A 23,484-nucleotide genomic window follows, 5' to 3' on the forward strand; every position below is an offset into this window, starting at 1 on the left:
TCCACATCTCTGGTATAATTCCACTAAATTGCCTCTGCATCCTTTCTCAGACTTTGGACATCCTTCCTAAAGTGTAGTGCCTGGAATTGAAGAGACCAAGAGTAGCTGCCAAATTTGTTGCAGAGTGGGTAAAGATACTGCAGATCATCTATGCCTATGGTCGTCGGTTTAGTTTTGGCACAGAAGTGAATCAGGTTCAAATGTTTTCCAGATTTAAAAAAATATTTGCACTTAACTATTTCCATTTTGTACTTTCCTAGATTTTCTTTTGACTTGATTTAAATTCTTAATTTGATATTTTATGTTTAAAGCCAGTCAGAAGTTGTATTTTACACTTTGCGTTGTGGTTGCGAACCATAATGAAATTGCATTCATAGCAATGTAATATAATGTGCAGGCTTTCAGTGTTCAAACTAATTTAAATGGATAATAGGAATAATATTTTTGTTGAGACGCCATCACAATAATTATTCCACAACTCTGTTTATGATCAAGGTCCGTCGAGAAGCTGCAAATGAAATCAGTGATTTTTTAAAAAATCTCTCAAACCGCCAGAAAATAAGTGGACTTTACAGAAGTTTTCTGAAAATTGGCTGGATTCAAAAACATTTAGAGACCATTATCTAAATAAATAAATAAATTATCTTTATGCGTGTCACAAGTAGTGAAGTTACTGTGAAAAGCCCCTAGTCACCACATTCCGGCGCCTGCTTGGTACACTGAGGGAGAATTCAGAATGTCCAATTCACCTAACCAGCACGTCTTTCGATACTTGTGGGATGAAACCGGAGATCCCAAAGGAAACCCACGCAGACATGGGGAGAACATGCAGACTCCACATAGACAGTGACCCAAGCCATAAATCGAACTTGGGTCCTTGGTGCTGTGAAGCAACAGTGCTAACCACTGTGCTACCATCTACAAGCTCGCAGCAGAATTTCTTTGTTTCTTTGTAGGCTTTTTCTGCACACTGCCCGGTTATTTGTTATATTTTCCTGAAGTGCATCCATCATTTATTTGTGAATTTCCTCTACACCACCTTGATAAATTAAGAAATTATTTATTTGCTATATTTCTGGTACAAGAAATAAATTTCTGTGAGGTCAGCTGCAGAATGTATAAAGCTATTATATATTGGTACTATGATGTGGAGATGCCGGCGTTGGGAATGGGGTGATCACAGTAAGAAGTCTTACAACACCAGGTTAAAGTCCAACAGGTTTGTTTCGAATCACTAGCTTTCAGAGCACAGCTCCTTCCTCAGGTGAATGAAGAGGTGGGTTCCAGAAACATATATATGCAGACAAAGTCAATGATGCAACATGATACTTTGAATGCGAGGCTTTGCAGGTAATTTAGTCTTTACAGGTCCAGGAGCAACTGGAGAGAGTTATATTGGGAATAGAATATATTAGTACTTGTTTTGAAAGACTACGCTGTCAGTAATCATGCTGAGGTAGATCTGAGCTAAACAACCATAGCATCTAAATTGTGTTTCATGGAATAAGAAATTGACCAAAACTAGTACCATTATACCACGAGATGGAGGAGAGGACTATAATAGAAAATTGAAGACAATAAACTTTAGAATGCATGAGTAATTGGCAAATAAACTTCAATGTGGATAAATGTGTGTCAAACATTTTGGTGGGAAGAATAAACAGGCTACATGCAACTTGGAAAACAAATACCTAAATGGAGCAAATGAGCAGAGGGATCTGGGAGTACAAGTACACAAATCTTTGAAAGTGGCTATGCAGGTTGATAAAGTTCCTTTGTTTAAAAAAACAAAGCACAGCGATTCCATTTTTAGAGGGATAGATTGAAGGTTAGGGAGGTGATATTAAACTTTCTCCTGTTACAATCAGGCGAAGAGGAGTCGAATGGCTCCCTTCTTTTCCCATTTCTTGTTTGACCGCAACAGATTGAAAAAGAGATCTGCTTGCAAATTAAATGAGTGTTTGACTGTTTGCGTGCTGAGACTATAAAAGTCACAAACCGGTTTTCTTGAGTTTTAGAAAAAAGAGGGAATCCTATGTATTGGCTGAGATTCTCTGGCCTCCAAGCAACATGTTTCGCAGTGGTGGGAGGAAGCCTGCCGTTGGCAAGCGGTGGAATCCCACCACTGTCAATGGGATTTCCTATAGAATCCACCCACGCTGCCAGGAAACCCGCTGCGAAGGCGGACAGTCGGCAGGACCGGAAGATCCAGCTGGTGTGAACTGCTGTAAGATCGCGCCCATTGTATTTGAGCCAGTCCAAGTAAAATGATAATGCTCTAGCTTTCACACACAAACAAACCGATTACAGAGTGGGAGGCTCGATTAAGCAACTTAAAGTTCAGTCGAGTTAAAGGATATATGACTCTTGAAGGTTGGTTGAGGCCTGAACAATTGCTGTGCAGAGATACTGTAGTGTGGTTTTAGAATGAACCTCCAACATGAGTGATGATTATCCATCTTGTGGTTCCATGCCAGACTGCAGGCATGCTGCCACGAGTGCACTGAGGATTGCAGTGCTGCTCCTGCTCTTGAAGGCTGCTGTGGAATGTCGGCAAGATTCTTGAAGCTGCACCATCTCTACTTATCCCATAACAGAAAGGCCACATGCTCCCGAGGCTGCCACACATTCCAAGCGTGAGGACAGCATTTTTTTTTTAAACTTAGAGTACTCAATTCTTTCCTTCCAATTAAGGGACAACTTAGCGTGGCCAATCCACCTACCCTGCACATCTTTTTGGGTTGTGGGGTGAGGCCCACGCAGACACAGGGGAAATGTGCAAACTCCATACAGACAGTGACCCTGGGCCGGGATCGAACCTGGGTCCTCGGTGCCGTGAGGCAGCAGTGCTAACCACTGTGCCACCGTTCTGCCCTGATTGAGGACGTCATGATGTGAGTGTGAAATTACTGATTCTGAGATTGATTTGATGAATTAAAGGTGGTAAGGTGGACCCAGCATGGTTGGCATTGGTGAACAAGGCTCTGATGAGCTATTCTTCACCATCCTCCTGGTGACTGTAAGCATCTCGTGCACACCTGCCCATGCTATGGCCTCTTCCTGTGGAGCCTCCACTTCCTCATGCTCACTGAGCTCATCCCTCTCGACGTCCACATCATTGGCGGAGGGAGAACATAGAACAGTACAGGCCCTTCAGCCCACGATGTTGTGCCGACCATTTATCCTAATCAAAGATCAACCTAACCTTCACCCCTTCAATTTACTGCTGTCCATGTGCCTGTCTAAGAATCGCTTAAATGTCTCCAATGACTCTGACTCCACCACCTCTGCTGGAAGTGCATTCCACACACCCACCACTCTCTGTGTAAAGAACCTACCTCTGACATCTCCCCATACCTTACTCCAATCACCTTCAAATTATGTCCCCTCATGACAGCCATTTCCACCCTGGGGAAAAGTCTCTGGCTATCCACTCTATCCATGCCTCTCATCACATTGTACACCTCTATCAAGTCACCTCTCTGCCTTCTTCGCGCCAGTGAGAAAAGCTCCCTCAACCTTTTTTCATAAGACATGCCCTCCAGTCCAGGCAGCATCCTGGTAAATCTCCTCTGTACCCTCTCCAAAGTATCCACATCCTTCCTATAATGAGACGACCAGAACTGGACACAATATTCCAAGTGTGGTCGAACCAAGGTTTTAAAAAGCTGCAGAAAAACCTCGCTGCTCTTAAACTCAATCCCCCTGTTAATGAAAACCAACATACCATACGCCTTCTTAACAACCCTATCAACCTGGGTGGCAACTTTAAAGGATCTATGTACGTGGACCGCAATACCCCTCTGTTCCTCCACACTTCCAAGGATCCTGCCTTTAACCCTGTATTCAGCATTCAAATTCGAGGGCAGATCATAGAATTGATAGAATGTACAGTGCAGAAGGAGGCCACTCGGCCCATCGAGTCTGCACCGGCTCTTGGAAAGAGCACCCCACCCGAGGTCAACACCTCCACCCTATCCCCATAACCCAGTAACCCCACCCAACACTAAGGGCAATTTTGGACACTAAGGGAAATTTATCATGGCCAATCCACCTAACCTGCACATCTTTGGACTGTGGGAGGAAACCGGAGCACCCGGAGGAAACCCACGCACACACGGAGACTCCGCACAGACAGTGACCCAAGCCGGAATCGAACTTGGGACCCTGGAGCTGTGAAGCAATTGTGCAATCCACAATGCTACCGTGCTCAATGTGGGCTCTTCCATCTCTTGTCCTATTAAATCATCCCCTCCTTTGGAGCCAGTTTGTGTCGATCGTAGCAAGCCACAATGAGGCAGGAGACTCACTTGGGAGAGTACTGGAGAGCACCACCTGACCTGGTAAGGCATCAAAAATGCATCTTCAAGATGTCAATAGGCATGTTGCAGATGAGCTGCATTATCCCTCGCCTCTGAGGTACTTTGTGGCTGCCAAATGGGCGTCATTGGCCACATGTTTTGTTGGTCGCCTTTGTCTCCAAGGAGCCAAACATGGGTGTGCTGAGGGCCCTCAAAGATCTGTGGCACCTTTGACTGATGCGAGATGTACATGGTGTGTGAGCTTCCAAGTTATCTCACTCATATCAGCATTATTTACCTCCGGTGGTTTCAGACCAGCTGCACATCCGAGTGGAACCTTTTCCTGCTGATAAATTAAGTGGCTTCTGTCAAAAGTTCTTAAAGCCACATGAGTGCAGTCAATGCTACTGTGCACTTGTTGGAATCCTGGGATTCCTACAGTGGCAGCCTAGCTGGTTTCATTTCTGGAGCAACGGGCATAATAGTGCCACTTGCTAAATAGGGCACCCATAATCTCGCTGATGCCTTTGTTCTTGGGAAATTCCTCCTGTGGTCCCCAGTGGGGCCATAGAATGAGCCACTTGCAAAGAGGTTCAGAGCAGCTGTCACTTTTTGAGCCACTGGCAATAGATGACCTCTAGTCCCTGCAGCACCAACTCTCCCAGAAAATGTGGCAGATGTGAACCACCATATTCCTCAGATGACCCACAAGTTCACTGTTTGACATGAGCCCAGAGAGCGCTCAGATATCAAATTTTATTATATGTTCTCAGTTGCATCATTGGATCAGCTTGCCCCCCACGCATCCCCGATTGTCAAAATCCCTCCCACTGTGTTGGAAGAGCATCATGTGCCGGTTTCTCTCCTTGATCCCATCATAATGCATAATAAGGGACAAAGAAATGGCTGAGCAATTGAATACATACGTTGGTTCTGCCTTCACAAAAGAGGATACAAATCAGATCCCAGAAATGCTGGAAAATGAAAGGTTTGTTGAGAGGGAAGAACTGAGGGAAATTAACATTAGTAGAGAAATTGTGCTGGGAAAATTGATGAGATTGAAGGTGGATAAATCCCCACAGACTGTTAATCTGCATCCCACAGTGCTTAAAGAGGTGGCTCTGGAAATGGTGGATGCATTGGTGGTCATCTTCCCGGATTCTGTAGACTCTGGAACTGTCCCTACAGATTGGAAGGTAGCTCACGTCACTCCGGTATTCAAAAAGGGAGGCAGAGAGAAAGCAGGGAATTATAGACCAGTAAACGATAGTGGGGGGAAAAGCTTGATAATGGATTCAAGGACTTTATCGCGGAACATTTAGAAAGTAGTGGCAGGATCTGTCAGAGTCAGCATGGATTTATGAAGAGAAAATCATGCTTGACAAATCTGTTGGAATTCTTTGACAAGGGGGAGCCTGTCGATGTGTTATATTTAGACTTTCAGAAGGTGTTTGACAAAGTCTCACGTAAGAGATTACTGCTTTAAATTAAAGCACAGGGAATGGAAGGAAATGTATTGAGGTGGATAGAAAACTGGTTGGCAGAGAGGAAAAAAAAGAGTAGGGTTAATGGGTCCTTTTCAAATTGGCAGGCAGTAACTAGTGGAGTACCACAGGTGCTGAAACCCCAGCTATTCACAATATAATGAAAATGAAAATCGCTTATTGTCACGAGTAGGCTTCAAATGAAGTTACTGTGAAAAGTCCCTAGTCGCCACATTCCGGCGCCTGTTCAGGGAGGCTGTTACGGGAATCGAACCGTGCTGCTAGCTTGCTTTGGTCTGCCTTCAAAGCCAGCGATTAGCCCAGTGAGCTAAACATATATATTAATGATTTGGATGAGGGAACAAAATGTAACATCTCAAAGTTTGCAGATGAACCAAGTTAGGTGGGAGGGTGAATTGTGACAAAGTTGCAGGGATCCTACAGCAAGATCATGACAGGTTGGGCGAGTGGGCAAATCAATGGCAGATGCAGTATAATTTGGATAAAAGTGAGGTTATTCGCTTTGGAAGCAAAAACAGGAAGGCAGATGACTACCTGAATGGTTATAATTTGGTAGAGGGGAGTGTGCAACGGGACCTGAGTGTCTTTGTGCACCAGTTTCTGAAGGTAAGCATGCAGGTGCAGCAGGCGGTAAAGAAGGCTAATGGTATGTTGGTCTTTATTGCGAGAGGCTTCGAGTATAGAAGCAGCGATATGTTGCTACAAATATACAGGGCCTTGGTGAGGCCACACCTGGAATATTGTGTGCAGTTTTTTTCTCCTTTTCTGAGGAAGAATGTTCTTGCTCTTGAGGGAGTGCAGCGAAGGTTTACCAGACTGATTCAAGGGATGGCGGGACTGTCATATGGGGAGAGATTGACTAGGTTGGGATTGTTCTCGCTGGAGTTCAGATGAATGAGGGGGGAACTCATAGAGACTTATAAAATTCTAACAGGACTAGACAGGGTAGATGCAGGGAAGAGGTTACCAATGATGGGTGTGTCCAGAACCAGGAACCACAGTCTGAGGATTCAGGGTAAACCATTTTGAACAGATATAAGGAGACATTTCTTTACATAAGAGTGGTGAGCCTGTGGAATTCATTACCACAGGAAGTAGTAGCTGCTAAAACTTTAAATATATTCAGAGTTGGCTAGATATAGCACTTGGGGAGAATGGGATCAAAGGCTATGGGGAGAAAACAGGATTAGGCTATTGAGTTGAATGATCAGCCATGATCGTGATGAATGGCGGAGCAGGATCGAAAGGCCAAAAAGCCTCCTCCTGCTCCTATCTTCTGTGTATGTATTTTTGTATCTATGTATAATTGTTGTTGATATCCCTGTCCTCCCTGTTTGATGCTGATGCCTGATGCTTCATGTGGACCTGCAATTGCAGATTTGCAGAAGGTGCAACAGCTCCCCTTTGCTCCTCCCTCCTCACCGTTCAAGGCCCCAAATACTCCTTTCAGGCTAAGCAGCATTTCACTTGCATCTTATTCAATTTGGTCTATTGAATTTACTGCTCCCAATGCAATCTCCTCTACATTGGGGAGACTAAACGCAGACTGGTGACCGCTTTGTGCAATACCTCACAGTCTAGAAACATGACCTTGGTCTTCCTGTTACTGACTCCCTCAACTCAGCACCTTGCTCTCATGCCCACATGTCCATTCTTGGTGTGCTGCAATGAAATCCAACACAAACTAGAGGATCAGCACCTCGTTTTCCGACGAGCCCTCAGGGCACAGCATTAAGTTGAACAACTTTAGTTCAACCATTCTCCTCCATCTTAAACCCTTTGTATAACTAGCCCACACATTTATTGTTATCTGTTTTCTCTCCCTACATATGCTGCCAGACCTGTTGAGTTTTTCTTGTTTCGGACTGTTTGCAAACAAGGTGTCACATTTTATACCAAGGTGAGCTTCCAAACACACATCCGTGTCACCTATTCCCACCTTCGAACCATGGCTCCCACCTGTCCTCCCTCAGCTCCCCGGCTGCTGAAACCTTCAACCATGTCATTGTTACCTCTACACTTGACTATTCCAATGCACTTCTGGCTGGCCATGTTCTTAGCTCTTGCCAAGTTCCATTTACTCATCACCCCTTTGTTGGTCTGCCGACACTGGAGCCTGGTTAAGCAGTGCCTCAACTTTAAAATTCTGTTTCTTGTTCATTATTCTCTTCGTGGTCTCGCTTCTCCCTCTCTCTGTAATTTCCACTTCCAGCCCTCCCATGATATTTGCATTCATCTAAACCTGGCCGTTTTATTTAAATTGTTCCACCTTAGGGAGGAACTGAAAGAAATCAGCAATAGTAGAGAAATGGAGTTGGGGAAATTGATGGGATTGAAGGCTGAGAAATAGTGGATGTATTGGTGGTCATCTTCCAAGATTCTATGGACTCTGGAACAGTTCCTACAGATTGGAGGGCAGCTAATGTAACCCCACTATTTAAAAAGGAAAGTAGAGAGAAAAACAAAATTATAGACCAGTCAGCCTGACATTGGTAGTGGGAAAAATTCTATAGTCCTTATAAAAGATTTTATATCAGGATACTTGGAAATCAGTGGCAGAGTCGGACAGAGTCAGCATGGATTTATGAAAGGGAAATCATGCTTGACGAACCTACTGGAATTCTTTTTGAGGAATTCTTCTGAGGATGTGACTAGTAGAGTTGACGAGGGGGAGCTAATGAATGTGGTTTATTTGGACTTTCAGAAGGCTTGCAACAAAGCCCCACATAAGAGATTAGTGGATAAAATTCAAGAGTATGAGATTAGAGGTAGTGTACTGAGACGGATAGGAAACTGGCTGGCAGCAAGGAAACTAAGAGTAGGGATAAACAGGTCTTTTTCCGAATGGCCGGCGGTGACTCGTGGGGTACCACAGGGATCAGTGCCGGAACTCCAGTTATTGACAATATATATTGATGATTTAGATGAGGGAACTAAATGTACTATCTCCAATTTTGCAGATGGCACAAAGCTGGGTTGGAGAGTGAGCTGTGAGGAGGATGCAGAGATGATTCAGTTTGATTTAAAAAGCTGTATGAGTGGGCAAATGCATGGCAGATGCAGTATAATGTGGATAAATGTTAGTTATCCTTGTACACCAGTCACTGAAAGTAAGCATGTAGGTGCAGCAGGCGATGAAGAAGGCAAATGGTATATTGGCCTTCATAGCGATAGGATTCGAATCCAGGAGCAGGTATATCTTGATGCAATTATACAGGGCCTTGGTGAGACCACATCTTGAGTATTGTGTGCAGTTTTGGTGGTCTTATTTGAGGAAGAATGCATTTGCTATAAAGGGAGTGCAACAAGGGTTTACTGGACTGATTTCTGGGATGGTGGGACAGATGTATGTGGAGATATTGTGTTAGTTAGGATTATATTTTCTGAAGTTCAGGAGAATGAGGGGGAATCTCAAGGAAGCCTATAAAATTCTAACAGGATTGAACAGAGTGGGTGCGGAAAGGATGTTCCCAATGGTGAGGGAGTCCAGAACCAGAGGTCACAGTGTGAGAATATGAGGTAGACCATTTAGGACTGAGATGAAGAGAAAATCCTTCACCCAGATATTGGTGGGTCTGTGGAATTCGCTACCACAAAGTAGTTGAGGCAAAAGTATTATGGGCGGTACCCCCCCCCCCCCCCCCCCCCCCCCCCCCCCGGCCTGGTGGGAGAATCGCTGGGGCGCCGCGCAAATTGTGCCACGCTGCCCCAACACCCGCACGCAATTCTCCCCCCCCCCCCCCCCCCCCCCAAACCGTGAGGTAACCGCGCATGCGCTAGTTGGCGTCGGCCCAACTGCGCATGCATGGGACCCAAGGTGCGCGGCTTTTACGCAGCGCCGGGTCTCTGACGCCACGCCGAGGCCCGGCCTGTCCCCGTAAACCACGCGATGCCCCTGCCAGCCCCACGGAGGGGGGAGAATAGGGGTCTGGGAACGGGCGCCGACGCCAGAGTAAAACATTCCAGTTTGTACTCCAGCGTCGGCACTTAGACTCCCGTTGGGAAAATCCCGCCCTATATGTTTTCAAGAAGGAGTTCGATATGGCTCTTTGGGTGTTGGGTGAAAGGGATCAAAGGATCTGGGGGGGGGGGGGGGGGGGGGGGGGGGAGTGTGGCCGGTGGGAAGAGGTGGGAACAGGCTATTGAGTTGAATGATCAACCATGATCATCATAAATGGTGGAGCAGGCTTGAAGGGGCAAATGGCCTACTCTGCTCCTATTTTCTGTGTTTCTATGTTTTATTGCATTGAAGATACTGCATAAAATACACATTGAGGTCATTGTTGGAGTGTGGAACATGCCACCACAGGGAGTGGCTTAAAAGACTAGTATAGATATATTTAAGGGGAGGCTCTATAAACATGGGACAAAGGAATAGAAAGATATTTGTGAGAAGTTTGTGTGGAAACTTGTGTGGAGCATAAGCACCAATTAAGTACAAATCTGCCCCTATTCCAGATCCTCCAGCCTGAGTGGTTGATGGTACCAGTCGCCACAATAAGATCCTTCTCGCACAGGTTAATTAGTAAAGGATCCTCCCAGTTGAATTCAGCTGAGTGGTCTACGAAGTTTGCAATGCCATTAAATCTAACCAAAGACTTAAATCCAATAATATGTGACTAATAGTTTGAATCTATACACACCATTTAAACTGAAGGTTATAACTTGTGAAATACTGCTGTACTTCCTACTTGGGTGATGTCCAACAGGCTGAATGAGTTATATGTACGACTCACTGACAAATTATAATCCAGTGTGACATGGATGTACATCGCACTTGAACTCTTACCTAGTTTGAGTTTTGCACTTTATTTAATTGTGCAAATCCTTACATGATCCTCTTCAAGTTTGGATGCTTGAGAATAAAATTGAAATCACAAATAAACACACATGCCTAAGAAAATAGAAGTGTATATTGGGATAACAGGTTAATACTCGAAAATCATAGAAATATTAATAATCACTTATTGTCACAAGTAGGCCTCAATGAAGTTACTGTGAAAAGCCCCTAGTCACCACATTCCGGCACTTGTTTGGGGAGGCTGGTACAGCAATTGAACCTGCGCTGCTGGCATTTTTCTGCATTGCAAGCCAGCTATTTAGCTCTCTGTGCTAAACCAGCCTAACAAGTCAACATTTGAAAAGAGAAAGCTTGTTTATTATTTCAGGCCAGACTGTTCATCTGAAGCAAAATGTTGCTTTATCCTGGAGAAACTCAGCAGGTCAGGCAAGACCTGTGGGTGGGTGCAGGCAGCCAATGTTTCAGATCTTGAGACCTATCTTCAGGACTAAAAGCTATTTCAAATAAATGGCATTTGAAAAGAAATCAAACAAAGGAAAGAAAAAATAACAGACAGAAAAAGAAATAAATGACTTGGGTGGAGAACAGGAGATGCTTAAAATGGCACAAGGGCTATTATTAGAAATCAATAATGAGAGAGATTAAAGACCCATCATACATTCAAAGGCTAGGATTTTATGTGACCCCCCTCCTTGGCTGGGATGGTAGGCGGGGTTGAAGCTGACCCAGGTAAAGTGCCTCCTAGGGTGCAGTTACCTTATGCCCATCGGAAGCCCACCCGAGGTATTCTTCTACACGCTACTCACTCTATGCCACTCTCACACTCGCCCAAGTGGCCACCCTCCCGGTCGGTGATGCTGTTGAGATAAGGCAGCTGTCGGTCATTTTATTGGCCACCAGCTCTAAGAGGGGAGATTTCCTCCCCAGTGGAGGCAGAAGGCTGGCCTCAAACCAATGGCTGTAAACTGGCTCCAAGGGGGGTGGGTGGGAGGAGGGTGGGGGGGGGGCTTGGCCACTACCCGTTTCATAAAATTCAGCCCAAAAGTGTGAGTGACTAAAGGATAATTGAGGACATTTTCTCTCTACATTAATGCATTGTACTTGTAGTGATTTAAGGACTTTTAAGAAATGGTGAGGGGTTTTGTCGGAGCAATTTTGGAGGACTGATGATTCTCTGTTCCAGAAAAATTGAGTGACAATCAGCAGGTAGTCGAGTAATAGCCCAGAAAAAGAATGGGAGGTAGGAAGCAGTGGGCCCACAACAAAGGAGTGCGCATACTTTGAAACTTTGTCAAGTCCACTCGCGTATTACTTGGTCCGACTGGTTGTCCACCTGGTTTACAGTGAGACAGTAATGTACCCAACTACTTAGAATGTACTTAATATTTGAGTATTCACCTGAATATTTATAGACGCTCTTTTATGTGAGTGATTTGCAACTCGATTTTACTTATTTGCTCAGACATGTAGACTTTGCAGATGACCGAACCTGAAAAAAGAATTAGAGGAAATTGAACGGCTTTCTGCTGTGTAGTAAGCTGTCAAAAGGATGTTGGCTGCTTCCTTTGTGGATCAAGTAACTTAGCAAAGAAACTTGAACTTCAAAAAATACTCTTGCAAAAATAGAGGAAATATAAGTTCGATCTCTCTCAGCAAAAAGTGTATGAGAAAAATGACTCCGGCTAAATATATTTTATGTGTTGATGTGAAAATAAAAGACTGTTCGGTTTTGGTTCAGCTATAAATACTGCAGTCACAAGCACTGCTGTTTCTATTATAAGTTGCAGTTTTAGAAAACTGGTGAATCCTAGGAAGGCTATTGTTTTTGAATCCAGGAGATTAGTGAAGATGGTAAAATATAAAAATAATGATCAGATATTAAAGAAAAACAAATATTATTTTAGAACGATACTTATCTGCATGTAACGCCGGCATTCCAGCAGTGGTTGTACTTCAAAAGCACTTCTTTAACTGTAAGTTGATTTGGGATATTCTGACAGGTCATGAAAGGCACTATATAATTTGAAATAAGTGGTATAGGGTATATGGCAGGAACTATCGATGCATTTCTATGACGAGTTGTAAAGGCTTTTATTTTTGGGTCACCGTTACGTTTTCTGTATGTAATTTTGAAAGGTGGAAACGAGCCAATAGTGTTGTTACACCGTGAGCTTAACCACTGTTGTGAGAGCACTGATCTCAAGTGAGGTGCGTTGAGGAAGTCTGACATTCAACATACAGCTAACAGGAAGCAAGCAGAACAAATTTCAGGGAACTGTACAAATTTAAAGCTTTTGAATTAGACAAACATTCTGAAGGTAAGCAAAGTAAATTTAAACATAAAACTGTGATAAATAGTCAATTTGGTACTTCCAATGCTTCAGTGATTAGTATTTGTAGCCAATCTAAACCTTGAACTGTTTAAAGGTCTGCAACAGATGAAGCTTTGGAGGACAGAGTACTCTAGTTAAAACCACAAGCAATTTGGAGGAACTGAAACATGAATGTAGCATTGAAGTTTGCTGCAGCTAGTAGCCATACTCAACAAAAAGAGGTTGTGCTTTAGAAGTTATTTTGAAAAACAAACATGCAACAACGGTCTTTACCATTTTTGGAAGAATTTATCAGAAACATTAATTTGAAAATCAAGCCTGCTGCTTCTGGTTCGTACAGCATTTTGAGTAACATTTGAGATGGATCAGTACAAAAAGCACAAATCCTACATTGTATTGTGGCTTTCTTCAGCAGGAATTTATTGTGCAATATACTTCTGGATTTGCAGTACAAATACAAGAATCCTTTAAAGCATTTATTTAGAATGCTGATATGGCAAATAATACAATGCTCAGCACTAGGGAAACACTGAATTGTTATTACAGGAAGTAAGCTTGTTATACCCATATTTAATTTTCAGAACAAAAAATTGAATCAAAAACATCAATACCGTGTTAACAATATTTAATGACATTGCTGGAGCACACATTCGATTTGAAGAAGTGCGACACTGGTCCATTTCAATAAACTCTCTCAACAGGAGAAAATACTCTGTTCAACCCTTTCGAATAAAGAAAGATTTCAATAGGTTTTTAAATGGAGTATTTGTATTTAATTTTTGAAGTGCTACTGAATATTTTAAAAATAATCTCTTTCAGTAGCTTATTTCTCAATTAATGATTTTGAAAAGTATAAACTCCATTCTTCATATAGGTTTTCTGTTGTAGCAGGCACAATTTAAACAATTAATGTATACACATCATCAGGGGAACAGCCAGTTGAAAATTGGTGAAATATGAGAGGGTCGGTACAAGGGTTCTTTAGGCGGTGTCAACGTTTTCTCGACTTTCTGGCTCAACGATAGGGTACGGGGACAGTAGCAGCAGCAACCCGGGGGGGTGTGGGGGAAGGAGGAGGGAAAAGGTGGGGGAGGGAAAAGGTGGGGGAGGGAAAAGGTGGGGGAGGGAAAAGGTGGGGGAGGGAAAAGGTGGGGAGGGAAAAGGTGGGGGAGGGAAAAGGTGGGGGGGCGGACGATGACTATGTTTGTTTATTTAATTTAAATTTATTTTTAAGTTCTTTTGTTCATTGGGGTTGCGGGGTGGAGGATGGGATACATGCGTCGATACGGTCTGGGGGTGATACAGTTATTATGGGTTATTTTGTTGCATTTCATTGTTTGTCATTACGTTTTATATTTTCTGTAAAAAATTCCAATAAAAATTATATTTAAAAAAAAAAAAAGAAAATTGGTGAAACATAACTTGGTTATAAAATGAGGGGGTGTGTGTTGAGAATTCTAAACTTTTTAAATATCTTAATTGTATTAGCAGCAAATGTCTTAAATTATTGAAAGCCAATGACTCCATATTAAATTGACTTCATTATTATAAAGGAACATGAAGCTAGTACTTTGGAAGTGTCCAACTCAATATTTAACATAACTTTATTGAAATTATTGACTATTAGTTGAGTACGTTTATTGGTCTATGAAATTTCAGTATCGGGGGTTGTTGAGACAGTGTATGGAGTATATGAAAAATAAAACTTCAGACAGCAATATGTAGCTTCAATATGCTCAGCTTGAAAATACTGTTTTTAATGAAGAAGTAAGAAGTTCTTTTCATTGGTGTCATGGGTGAAGGCAATAGAATTTGAAGGGATTAATTTTTGTATGTTAGTGTAGTAGTGACATCCACATTGGTACTAATACGTCTGAGCAATTTTAAGAAGTGGAAGAAAGCTGGAGATTTATCTTTTATATAAAGCAAAAGTATGGGAATTGGAATGTGTGTGGGTTTTTCAGCAAAGTGCTAACGTAAGCGTAAGTTCAGTGTTTTTCCTAAATACTAGCTGATTTAGCAACTGTGCTGAAAGATCTGCATGCTAAATTCCTTGTGCTAAACAGGAAATATGAAAAATGTGACTTTTGAAGCCTGAAGGCTTTGGAGACTTTGCTAGTGGACTAAAATTGCTAACCTGAAGAGAGAATTATTTTGACTAGCATCTATTTTTAAAAATATAAACAAATATGAACATGATTGGTATTTAAAGTTGTACAGTCGCACTTGTCTATCCATTTCATCAGAAGCAAAGATTCTTTAGATTTACAGATACTGAGTACTTACTGGCTGTACAATATGCTCTGTTGGTCAAACAAATCAAAGTGACATTGCTTGAAATGTAGGGGTTGAGAGCCCATAACGGAAGTGTCTGAATGGAAATAGTGCTTCCATTTTGTCTTTCATAATTGCTGAGACGTGATATTGTTTTTAAGAGCATTCAAATTTAATACTGAGTTTACAAAATTATATGTAATTATGTTATCAAAATTTACTTTAATGCAGAAAATCTCAGTATCACAAATTATATAAGAATTAGGATTATATAAAAGTCAACACATTAATAGTTTTGCATGTACTCCCCCTGTCTGCATGGGTTTCCTCCGGGTACTCCGGATCCCTCCCACAGTCTAAAGACCGTTTAGGTGGATTGGCCATGCTAAATTGCCCTTGTGTGTCCAGGGATGTGCAGGTTAGGTTATGGGGTTACGTGAATAAGGGGGAGTGGGCTTGGATAGAATGCTCATTCGAAGGGTTGGTGTAAACTTGATGGGCCGAATGGCCTCCTTCTGCACTGTAGGGATTTTATGATGTTTAAGTGTTATTAATTGTGGATGCAAGTAATTATAGAATCAAGGTAAAAGAAGGAAGCTGCATCACCAGATGGGATTTAGTTTTTAAGCAATGTAATAATATTTACCTTAATAGAATTACACTGTAGCTTATAAAGGAACAATGCTTCACCTTGACATTCAAGCCATGCATTGTATGTTACATGGTATAATGTTTATGTCCTTTTCAGACCGCATTTATCCTATTCCAAAATTCTAATTGTGACCAGGAAAGATTAATCTATCAATTTGATCAACATTTTTTTCTTAAATAAACTTTTGTGATAAGGGTCAAACACAATAAATGGAGAGATCATTATCTGCAGTTGTCAGAGACTGCTTTCCTGAAGTTCCTGGTCTCTAGGAAGGGAGAGAGCCTGGGAAGTGAAGAGAGAGAACCACACAAAGAAACAAGGGAGACCCGATGAAAAATTCAATTCATTGGACTAGCATTTGTATAGCTGCATTTGGTCTAATTTACAAAATATTATTTAATGTTTTCAATTATTTTCAGAATCTACTTCAATCTACCTAGTTCAAATCAAATGGCTGACGTGACATAATTTATCAAATCGATAAATATATAAGCTAACATGAACTTTTCCGAAATGAAATGTTGTAAGTTTGATGTCCACAAGTGACCAGCATTTATTTTCTCTGACGTGAGTTTTGTCAGTTCTGTGCCCACTCATAATTATGACATGGTCTTACATCTGATAGCCTGGCTGGGTTTGGGGGGATAAATGCTTCCTGACTGTAAAATGCAGAACTGTATGAGGAAAGGTTAAGAAAGTTGATTTTGTTGTTGTTGCAAAGAGGAAGTTTTGAGCCGTTTCATTTCTATTTAGAACTTTTATTTGAAGGATTTAGTATTACCCAAAAAACAAACGTTTGGATGTCATTTTTCAATCCAGGGTTATGACATAAGATAAATTTAGATTGTGGCGACTTTAAAACCTGCAGAGTTTACTTAATTTCCGAGAATGAATTTTTAGTGTTCAGTCAGCTGTACTAAAGGAGAATGTTTTTTCATTTTACAGTAGTTTTAACAACTTAATTTCTCAAAATTATTCAAACAATAGCTAGAGATCAAGTTGCAAAAGCATAATTCAGTTAAAGGTTACATGGAGCAATTTGAGGGCGAGAAAAGTATGTGTTTCAGAGTGGAAATAATGAGAAAATGTGGTGCTCTGATTTTAAAGCCTTATTTTTTAGTTTTCTTTGATAAACAATTTTTTAAATAAATGTTTTTATTGGGTTTTTAAACAAAGTATATTCAACTCTGTACAACTGGAACAATTATTTGCAACACATAAGTAGGTGACTGTTTGGGGGGGGGGGGGGGGGGGGAAGGGGGGTGGAGACTGGGAAGGTAAATATACAGTTGGGTGCCGGAGAAAAATTACAGTGGGCAATACTCGAATGGGTTTGGTGTTGGTGTTGTCACATGCTTGTCCCGGACGGATCTCGCTGCCGTTGTCGTCTCGCGCTCACCTCCGCTTCTACCATTCCTCCTGTCTTTCGTCTGTATTCTCCTTGTTCTTTATTCCTGGAGATGCCAAGTTTGTTATCGTATCCCATGCCCTCCTTCTGGCTGTCATTTCCCTGCCTCCTCCCCACCTCCCTGTTTCTGCTCGCTTGTTCCCTGTCCCTTCCCTCCCGCCCCCTCACCCGCCCTCCTGTGGTTCGCCTTTCTTTCCTCTTAGGTTTAGCTGTCCCCTCCCCCTCTCCCAGTCTATTTCCCTCTCATGCTTTGGCTACTTTCCCCTGATTCTTGGCTACCTGGATATTCTTCTGCTTATTCATTGGCAACAAACAGGTCCCGGAACAATTGGGTGAATGGCTCCCACGTTCTGTGGAAGCCGTCGTCTGGGTGGTGCTGCTGACCGCCAGCCGAACAGGATTCTACGGCGGGCGATCAGGGAGGCAAAGGCAAGGGCGTCCGCCCTCCTCCCCAGGAATGGATCTGGCTGGTCTGAAACCCCGAAGACCGCCATTGCCTCGAAGAAGGCTGTCCAATACCCCGCAAGTGTGGGGCAAGACCAGAACATGTGGGCGTGGTTGGCCGGGCCTCCTTGGTACTGTTCACATCTATCCTCCACCTCCGGAAAGATCCTACTCATACGGGTTCTTGTTAAGGGGGCTCTATGTACCACTTTTAGCTTTGTCAGGCTGAGCCTTGCGCACGTGGAGGTGGTGTTGACCCTGTGTATGTAGTGCTTCGCTCCAGAGTCCCCATACTATTTCAATCCCCAGGTCCTCTTCCCATTTCTTTCTTGTTGCGTCCAGTACGGTGTCGGCCCTCTCTACTAGTCAGTCATACATGTCACTACAGTTTCCTTTATCTAGTATGCTTGCGTCCAGTAACTCTTCCAGTAATGTCTGTTGTGGGGGTTGTGGGTACATCCTTGTCTCCTTTCGTAGAAAGTTTTTGAGCTATAGATACCTTCGCTCGTTCCCCTGGCCAGCTGGAATTTCTCAGTCAGTTCGTCCAGTGTTGCGATCCTGCCGTCCGTGTACAGGTCCCTGACTGTCAGTGTCCCCCCGTCCTGCCCCCACCTTTTGAAGGTGGCGTCAGTCAGTGCTGGTGTGAACCTATGGTTGTTGCAGATGGGAGCTTTGTCCAACATTTTGGTCAGGCCAAATTGCTGCCGAAGTTGGCTCCAGGATTGGAGGGTGGCTATCACCACCGGGCTGCTGGAGTGATTTTTGGGTGGGGATGGAAGTGCTGCCATGGTGAGGGCCCGGTGGGAGGGCCCCATGCAGGAGGCCTCTTCCGCACGCACCCACTCGGCTTTGTTTGATAAACGTGAAGTGTATTGATTTGGGCTAATATTTTATTCCAGTGTAGTACATAGCCGATTCATTAGGAGGTTCTGAAACAGCCTGTTTTCTTATGTGGTTTAAAAATCTGTGGTCCCATAAATCTTTCCACATTGCAGATATTTTGTAAAAATTCTACTTTTTAAAATAAATATGTTTTTGATGATTGTTATATTATCGAATTCAGTGCAACGGTTATTAATTCCACTACTGTGCAATAAACACATTTTTGTCTATAGGTACACCAAAGGTTGTGGTCAGGGCAGTGGTACTCCAAATCTTTAGGCCACAGAATAGTTGGGCACAGTTCATCTTCTTCCCTGCACCAAATCCAATTCTTGCCAGTCAATGCTGAACATCCATGTTTGATGCTGACAAGGAGAATTTTGTACATTTGTGTGTATCAATCGTGCAAAGTGTGGAAAGACAAATGATTCTATTTGCTTTAACCTCCACGAGGACCATGGGGAAACAATCATTGATCTCCCTGTGGGGCTCCTAGAATACAAGCTCCCTAGGTCGGGGGCAGAGGCCAACCACCTGGGGCTCGTTAAGGCAGGGGATAAAAACAGACCCAACTTGGGGCCTGGTCAGAACTATCCTCCCAGCAAGATCTGCACTGAGTGAGATGCTGCGCTAAGCATGTAATTGTAAATAGGTAAATAAATTCACCTTCGCTCAGGAACATGAACCCGATGTTAACCATGAACATTTGACTGCTGCATCTCGGCAAGGTAGAATCGTAGTCTTGGAACATTGGTCCAGGACTTACTTCTGAAGTTGTTGTCGTCATGGTATTTATTGACAAGAACTGGGAATTGTAGCGAAGAACTACATCAATGATCTAAGATGATTTGTGCATATCGGAATCTTTTGGAGATTTTTTGTTTTCATTCATGGGATGTGCGCATCACTGGTGAGGCCAACATTTATTGCCCATCGATAATTATCTTTTGAGAAGGTGGCCGTGTGCTGCCTTTCTGAACAAACTGAAATCCATGTGCTGTTAGGAAGTGAGTTGCAGGATTTTTGACCCACTTTCAATGAAGGAACTATATAGTTCCAAGTCAGGATGGCTTGTGACTTGGTAAGAAACTTGAAGTTGGTGTGTCCCCTACATCTGCTACCCATGTTCTTTATAGATGGTAGAGGTTACGGGATTGGAAGGTGCTATTGAAGGAACCTTGGTGACGTGTTGCAGTGTTTCTTGTAGATGGAAAACACTGCTGCCACTGTGCAAAGGTGGAGGATAGGATGCTAATCAAATGGGCTGCTTTGTCCTGGAAATTGTCATGCTTCATGAGTGCTAATGGAGCTGAACTCATCTAGGCAAATGGAGAGTATTCCATAACACTCTTGACCGACTTTGGGGAGTCAGGAGGTGAGTTACTTTCTGCAGAATTCCCAGCCTCTGACTTGCTCCTGTAGCCAGATGTAGCTGGTCCAGTTCAGTATCTGGTCAATGATGACCCCCAGAATATTGATTGTGGAGACTGTCAGCCAATCGGAGGCCAGCAGCTCTTCTTTACTCAGCAGAGCCACCAGGAAGGCGAAGACTGCAGCCAGTACTACACCCATCCGAGGCCTCGGATTGAGGAGGGACTCGTGCACAGGTGAGTGATTGCACTCAGGAATTGCAGGGGAGAGGTATGTCAGCAAAGGCAGGGATATGGATCACCGCTGACCTCATCCTGATGATGGGTCCCTCAATCAGGCAATGAGTGTCTTTGAATGAGGGTCTGCCAGCTACCCACCACATCCCGAAAACCCGGTAGCTTGCAAGTGAGTACGCCAAGGTTTGCTAATCATGCTTATCATTTGACAAGCTGATTACCCACCCGTGGCTTGAAACCAGCAGCAGTGGGATGGGACCCTTAAGTGGGTATTAATTGCCTGCTTATGAGCCTCAATTAGCAGAAGGAAGGTCTTCCGTTGGCCTTTCAGCCACAGATTAATTGGGAGGAGATGGAGCAGTGACGGGGTTGCCTCCCGCCAGATTAGATGCCACCGTGCCACCAAATGGTAAAACTGGGCAGGATTTTTCAGATGTCAGGGCTTTTTGCCCCACCACCTGAAGAGTTGGAATGGAATGTGCCCCCACTGATGACAGTAGCCCACAGCCGTTTAGTGGTCTGAGGAGCATCAATTTGCTGGAAACGGGACTTTGGTCCCTCACTCGGATGAAAGTCCCTCCTTGGTGAGATCAGAGGGAAGGGAGCATCTGCCAGGGGAGGGGGAGGGAGGTGCACAGACCTCGGGTGCTGTGTGCCCAATGTGGAAAGGGGGCCCTTGTGGGATGTGCCCTCTCTCTTCCCATCTGAGGCCCAAGCAGGGTGACCTGCCAGTCTTTACCCCACCCTTGAACCTTTTCCAAAAGCCTCAAAATTGAGGTTAGGTGGGAAGTTAGGGGCTAGTTTAGCTCACAAGGCTAATCGCTGGCTTTAAAGCAGGCAAGCAGGCCAGCAGCCACGGTTCGATTCCCGTACCAGCCTCCCCGGACAGGCGCCGGAATGTGGCGACTAGGGGCTTTTCACAGTAACTTCATTGAAGCCTACTCGTGACAATAAGCGATTTTCATTTTTTTTTCCAAGTGCCACTTAAGGGTGTCAGCTGTGGTGAGGGCAGGCCGCCAAAAGGCCTTGCCTGATCTAGGTAAAATTGTGGTCCGATCGGGCGTGGAAGGGCAGCCAGGAGGCAACCCAGAAAGACTATGCCCCACCCCATCTCCATCTTCAACTCACTGGTGAGGGACAATAAAATCCCGCAAAATTCATTTGCAAATCTTATGGCTCCTATTCCTCAACCGGTCTTGATTTATAATTTTTAATTATAGGGTGGCACGGTAGCACAGTGGTTAGCACTGTTACTTCACAGTGCCAGGGACCCGGGTTCAATTCCCAGCTTGGGTCACTGTCTGTGCGGTGTCTGTATGTTCTTTGTTGATCTTTGAGCTTCCAAAAAATGTTTTCAAGTGGTTCAGAGTCCTTTTAACTTGTTTATTATTAATTACGGGCGGCACAGTGCTTATCATTGCTGCTTCACAGCGCCAGGGACCCAGGTTCATTTCCAGCCTTGGGTGACTGTGTGGAATTTGCTGTCTGCATGGGTTTCCTCTGGGTGTTCCGGTTTCTTCCCGCAGTCCAAATATGTGCAGGTTAGGTGGCTTGGTCAGACTAAATTTCCCCTTATTATCCAGGGATTTGCAGATTGGGTGGGGTTATGGGGATGGGGTGAGTGAGTAGGCCTTGGAAGGTGCTCTTTTGGAGTTTGGGTGCAGACTCGATGGGCTGATTGCCCTCCTGCCACTGTGGGGATTCTTCTATCTAAACCTGTCAACAATATTGACTGTCTGATTCCTTCCTGGGTTTTGAACTCCAACACCAAGAGTGGGAAAAGCATTCCACAGGACAGGGCCTCCAGGTGAAGCCAGGATTCTTCGCTGCAGCAATTGGAACTAGGAGGGAGGAATAATGCAGTTGATTTGACTTTGCGATGTGTTGCAATGTTAAAAGGTGCTATATAAATGCAAGTTGTTGTCAATTGTAGCAGGCACCACCTAAGTGATTGGGATTTGAATCCATACCATTTGCCAAACCTATGAATGCGTTAACACTGAAAATCCCCGAGTCACCACATTCCGGCGCCTGTTCGGGTTCACTGAGGGAGAATTCAGAATGTCCAATTCAACTAACAAGCATGTCTTTCGGGATTGTGGGAGGAAACCGGAGCTCCTGTACACGGGGAAAATGTTCAGTCTCCACACCGACTTGTGACCCAAGCCGGGAATTGAGCCCGGGTCCCTGGCACTGTGAAGCAACAGTGCTAACCACTGTGATACCGAGCCACCCTATAATTAAAAATTATAAATCAAAACCGGTTGAGGAATAGGAGCCATAAGATTTGCAAATGATTTACTAACAGAGACAAATCAAAATAGTGCTTTCATTGCCCCAGTATTTCTCAGATAATAGATGAATTTTGGACCAATAGAGTGAGAACTTGTTGGATTGCGAGTTTTCTTTAAGAAATGTTGACTAACTAGGAATGGAAAGCTTCCAAAGACCAGAAAAATCCCTTTGTTTGTTCCAATTTACCCTTTCAGTTTGTATATCTTGTTCCAATTGCTCAAAATAAAAGGATGCTTATGATGGGTTGAAGTCAAATACTGAGTCAGAGGGCTGTTTACTTGTCTAATTGCCGGAGTCTTTGTGGAACTGTTGCAGAAATAATGACAAAAGGGCAAGTTTAGCTGGTTGACTGGTTTAGCTCAGTGGGCTAGACAGCTGGTTTGTGATGCAGAGCAAGGCCAGCAGCGCGGGTTCAATTCCTGTACCAGCTGAGAATTCTGAATTCTCCCTCTGTGTACCCGAACAGGCGCCAGAATGTGGTGACTAGGGGCTTTTCACAGTAACTTCATTGCAATGTTAATGTAAGCGCCTACTTGTGACAATAAAGATCATTTACATTTACAAGTGATGAAGTGGCAGGCGTGGTGATGCTTGATGCTATAGCTGCAAGCGTGCATATAGGCAGCCTGGACCCTGATTTTTGGTCATAGAATCGTATTGGACAGAAAAGGCCCTTCGGCCCATCTAGTCTGCACAAACAATAACTACTCCTAATCACACGCTAATCGTACTTACCAGCAATTGTTCCATATCCTTGAATGTGATGGTGTTTCAAGTACTCATCTAAGTGCTTTTTAAAGGTTATAAGGTTTCCAGGTAGTGCATTCCACAATCTCACCACCCTTTGAGCGAAAATGTTTTTTATCAAATCCCCTCGGAATCTCCTGCCCCTCACCCTAAAACTATGCCCCCTTGTGATTGACCCCTCAACCAAGGGGAACAGCTGCTTCCTATTTGCCTTGTCCATAACCCCTCATAAGCT

The 23,484-nt window shown here is 43.7% G+C and overlaps 1 protein-coding gene across 5 annotated transcripts in view; it reads left to right on the plus strand.

Annotated features, from left to right (window-relative positions):
- The window catches only part of LOC119961888 (WAS/WASL-interacting protein family member 1-like), a 145,259-nt gene that overhangs the window by 43,076 nt on the left and 78,699 nt on the right, over positions 1–23,484 (plus strand). The window contains exon 1 of one of the 5 annotated variants that reach the window (XM_038789375.1): positions 12,799–12,925. The exons of 3 other annotated variants lie outside the window; for them this stretch is intronic. The gene's annotated coding sequence lies outside the window, so the exon portion shown is untranslated. Of the gene's footprint in view, positions 1–12,798; positions 12,926–23,484 lie in introns of those variants that run through there. One more of the 5 variants, XM_038789372.1, reaches the window with a different exon arrangement.

This window comes from Scyliorhinus canicula, chromosome 2, assembly GCF_902713615.1.
Source record: "Scyliorhinus canicula chromosome 2, sScyCan1.1, whole genome shotgun sequence".
NCBI classification, from domain to species: domain Eukaryota; kingdom Metazoa; phylum Chordata; class Chondrichthyes; order Carcharhiniformes; family Scyliorhinidae; genus Scyliorhinus; species Scyliorhinus canicula.